General features: G+C 38.2%; 1 non-coding gene across 1 annotated transcript; it reads left to right on the top strand.

Moving 5' to 3' along the window:
* Positions 1-2833: 2833 nt before the first annotated feature.
* LOC145091110 (small nucleolar RNA R71) lies at positions 2834-2940 on the top strand. The gene has a single exon (XR_013701998.1). It is a non-coding gene; the product is annotated as a small nucleolar RNA R71 (small nucleolar RNA).
* Positions 2941-4736: the final 1796 nt, after the last annotated feature.

Below are 4736 nucleotides of genomic sequence, written 5' to 3' on the forward strand. Positions count from 1 at the left end.
AGTTTCTTAATTAGTATACAAGCCTAAGAGAAGGAAAATGGGACTTTTAACATGGAAAAAGGGTGTTTACGGCCTAAGCATGTGCTTGGGCCGTAAACCCTTTTTAGTGCTCTAAAACTTATGGTTTTGATTATCAAAGGCTCCTAGGTACAACCCCTAACTAGTATTCAGGCTTAAAAGAAGAGAAATGGGGACTTTGGTCATGATTTGGGGTGTTTACGGCCTAAGGGGCTTCCTAGGCCGTAAACTCCATATATTCCACCATTTCTTATGATTTTTGGGCTCTAAATTCAATGGAATATGTTTAGATCAAGATAGGGAAGAAACTCTTACGTTAGGAAGCCGGAATTCGCGGTTTTCGGGGTCGAGATCGGGTCTAGAGAGAGAAAGTAGTGAGAGAGAGAGTGAGAGGGTGGTAAAGGGTGATCAAGTGGTATACACTTCCTTTTTATATGCCTCGGGTATTGCACCCGGTACACGGCTACCCGATGCTAAAGTTTAACGGAGTTAAAACTTTTTACCCGGGTGAAGTGGTTGAAAGGTAATATAACTTTATTTGGTTAAACGGAGTTAACACTTACAAATTATATTTACTTATACTAAAATGATAATGTCAAGAAAATATAAGTAAATAGATACTTATTTATTGACGACTCCAAATATTTCGGAAATTAATACATAACGACGAATTCCGTTAGTGAAAACGGGATTATGTAACGACAATAAATTTGGGTTGTCACAGTTGGACTCTGTGCCTCCCTACGTTGAGCTGTTAGGGGAGTCCATCACCACCTGAATTATTTGTTCTTTCCAACGCCTCTTGTATGCTTGAACTCGTGTAATGTATGCCTTCTTTGAATTCTCTTTTTTATCTTTCACTTCATCTACATTGAGCTTGCGTTTGATCCCTTTAGTCTCTAATTTTTCATTACTCTTATTAAGCTCCATAGTAATCTTTTCTTCCCTCACCACTGGACTTGTTTCCTTCGATGTAACCTCGTCTTCATCACTTGACAATTCATCGTTTTCCTCACTCACCAAAGTTGTTGGTGTTTTATAAGCAAACACTTCGAAAACAAGTGGAACAGATGCTCTTGGCTTGGTGCGTTTGACTTGATGAATTGTCTTGATTTCCTCCTCCATAAGCTTCTCTAATTCTTCAAGATCATTTTCTTCATCCATATTGAACACCTCTCCTTGAACATCTTCTCCTTGAAATCCATCTTGTACTCCAAAATCTTCCTCATCATCACCAACCCTCAATGTAAGCTTGGATTCACGAACATCAACTAAAGCTCTAGCAGTATTTAGTAAGGGGTGACCAAGAATGATTGGGACATTAACATCCTCTTTCATATCCATGACCACAAAGTCAACTGGGAAAACAAACTTCCCAATTTTAATAAGGATGTCTTCTACAATCCCCCTAGGACGAGTCACTGAACGATTGGCCATGTGAATGGACATCTTTGTAGCCTTCATTTTCTGAATATTCAACTTTTGATAGAATGAATATAGCATCAAATTTATGCTAGCCTCAGAATCAGCTAAAGCATAAGTCTGCAAATTGTTTCCAAACTCACATGGAAGAGTGAGGCGTGCAGGATCTCCCATCTTCTAAAGTATCTCTCCCAATACAGCTTTTGAGCTTTGTTCACTAAGAATAACTTCGGAGTTCTTCTTTAACTGCTGACGAGTGTTTATAAGGTCTTGAAGGAACTTAGCATACTTTGGAATTTTAGATAGTGACTCAATAAAAGGAGTATTATTAGGAATACCCTTCACTTGCTTGATAAACTCCTAGTGTTCCCATGCTAATGGTCTGAGATTAGCTCGAGACGGGAATGGTAAAGGCGGTTGATAGACCGAAATATTCAAACTGAGCCCACGACGTGAGCATATTGGGCTTACGTCGTAAGTCTGGCACTTCAGCAATATCTTCGATTTCAATCTTCAACTTCTTTGGCTTTGGTTCGGATGGCTTTGGCTCCTCCTCTAGTGCTTCTAAGAACTCAGAAATGGCCTCTTCTACAATATCAATCATCATTACTTGGGAATGAGTATTCTTTTCGGGAAATTGGGGGGATAATCTCTCATTCACCAACGTAGTAAGTTGACCAAGTTGAGCTTTAAGTTTGTAGATGGAGGCTTGCTGATTCCTTAATGATGTTTGCTGGTCAATCATCATTGTTTGCTGATTTTTCATCATGGTTTGATGCTCATTTATCATTATTCTTTGATGCTTCAATGTTGCATCTATATCATCATGTCCTTTCTCTGAAGCTTCCATGAAACGAACTAACATGGTCTCCAGATCAGCTTTCTTCTCAGCTGGGGGTTGCTCCTTTTAGTAGAAGCCCCTGCCAGTCTGTTTGTATTTTTCCTCCTTCTGCTTCTTGTACTCGTTGTATGGCAGCCATTCCTTCTTTGGCTTTCTCTAATATTCATCATACTTGTCTCCAGTTGAGTAGCATACTTGAGCCTTCTTGTTCCCATACTCATCCAAGTTGCAATCATTAGTTAAGTGTGGACCATTACACCTTTCACATCCAACTCTTATTGCATGAATTGATTGATCCATTTGGGTCAATCTTCAGTCCATATTATTCAACATCGCCATCATAGCAGCCATCTCTTCAGAATGTGCACCCACCTGCCTTTTGTTCAATCTTGTCTTGGGTTGTGGTACTCACGAGAGTTTTTTGCGAATTCTTCAACTAACTCCTTGACCTCTCTTGGATTTTTCTTTGTCAGTGGCCCTTGAGAATCAAGGAGTTGCCTTGTCATAACATTGACCCCATCATAGAAAATAGACATCTCTTGTTGAACATTAAGATCATGTTGAGGACAATTCATTAACAATCCTTTGTAACGCTCCCATGCCTCGTATAGTGACTCCCCCGGTTGTTGCTCAAAGTTGGCTATTGCATTCTTGAGTTTAGCTATCTTTGATGGTGGGCAAAATTGGTCCAAAAATTGTTCGCGCATCTGAGCCCAAGTAGTGATTGTACCAGGTGGAAGTGCTTTTAACCAATCTTTAGCAGCTACCTTAAAAGTAACGGGAAGCATCCTTAGCAAGATGGTATCTCTATTAACATTCGGGACATTGAAATAATTTGCAATGTCATTGACCTCATCTAGATGCCTAAAAGCATCCTCATGATTGTCACACCCCAAAACCATAGAACGGCGGAAACGTTATGGGGCGGAGAACATCATGTACAGTATCACAACAATGAATAGCAGTAAACAAGCAACAACATCATCCATAGCATTAATAATATAATTTTAATACAAGTGTGTTCTGACATGTTTAATAGACACTAAAGTATAAATCAAAATGAAAGACGAGTCTTGAACGAGCTCCATCTTCTCTAAATCTTGCATCGGTACCTGTCTACTGTTGACCTGAGGATACAAGTTATTTTGAAAGAGAGTATCAGCTTTAAAGCTGGTGAGATCATAAGTATTTTAGTGTCTGAATTCGTAAGAATGTATTTGTAAGTATGTGAAGTGTAAGTATGTAAAAGTTTTGAACCTCCTAGAAAACCCTATGTTTCCTACTAAAAGTAGCCTTCTACCAAGGCATCTAGTATCTGTGTGTGTCTCTTGTAAGAGTGTGTATTTTCCCAAATCTGACTACCATTAACCAAAAACATAGTTTTTACATTACCGTGCATCGTGTGAATGTTCACGAAGTGAATGTAATGGGAAAAATATTATAGTACTGTAGTATTGTAATATGTGACTACTGTTGTACTAACTACCTTAAACCAATTGTAATTTAAAGTACCATGTGATCAGCCTGTATCCTGCTACCGACTCTAGTAAAACGACGATGTAAGACGCCGTAAGAAATGACATTTGGCACCCGTAGTCTTGCAAGTCCCACTGTAGCGAGCAATAAGGTGTAGGATAGTCAATCCAGTATAGATCTATACGCAAACTCATACGCTCCCCAATTAAGGAGATTCTGGATACAAAAACGGTCATGGCAGGTAGTGCCATGCCCCGTTTAGTGGCTCACATAAATGTAATAATGTATATGTAATGAATGTGCTAGCTGTATTGTATGGTCTCCCTTTGTCTAGCCTGTATGTATTGTAATGTTCTGCATGTACTAGCTGTATTGTGTGTTCTCTCTCTATCTAGCAAGTATTGAAATGTACTATGTGTACTAGCTGTATCATGTTTTCTCTCTATCTAGCAAGTATTGAAATGTAATGTGTGTACTAGCTGTATTGTGTGTTCTCTCTATCTAGCAAGTATTGAAATGTACTAAACTAACTCATTGTATGATTCTTTGTTCTAGTAATAGTATTAGTAACTTCCTAAACTACGCCTATCGTAGTTTACTAGTAATATGACCTGTACATATGAACATGAACGTATACCCTTGCTACCCAAGGGTATTGAATTGACTGATAGAACTTTTATGTCTATATATGTATACATAATATATAACTAATATTTAGACGACCTTCAGATGGATAACCGATGCCCTAAAGCCACATCCCAACGAGGAAAAAGAGATAAAGTGAGCTAGCCTTCCTAAGTCCTTTAAACATTACTTATATAACTATACATAAATAGGCATGCATTTGACAATATAAAAGTATAAAAGAAGTTTTGTAAAACCATTGAAAAGTTTAGTAACTAAGAAAGGATGACTTGATGTCAGTTTGTAAAACGATTTGAAAGCATTTTGTTTGATAAGAACAGTTTAAAGTATAAGG

Source organism: Lactuca serriola, chromosome 2, assembly GCF_051521515.1.
Source record: "Lactuca serriola cultivar US96UC23 chromosome 2, Lser_US96UC23_V15, whole genome shotgun sequence".
NCBI classification, from domain to species: domain Eukaryota; kingdom Viridiplantae; phylum Streptophyta; class Magnoliopsida; order Asterales; family Asteraceae; genus Lactuca; species Lactuca serriola.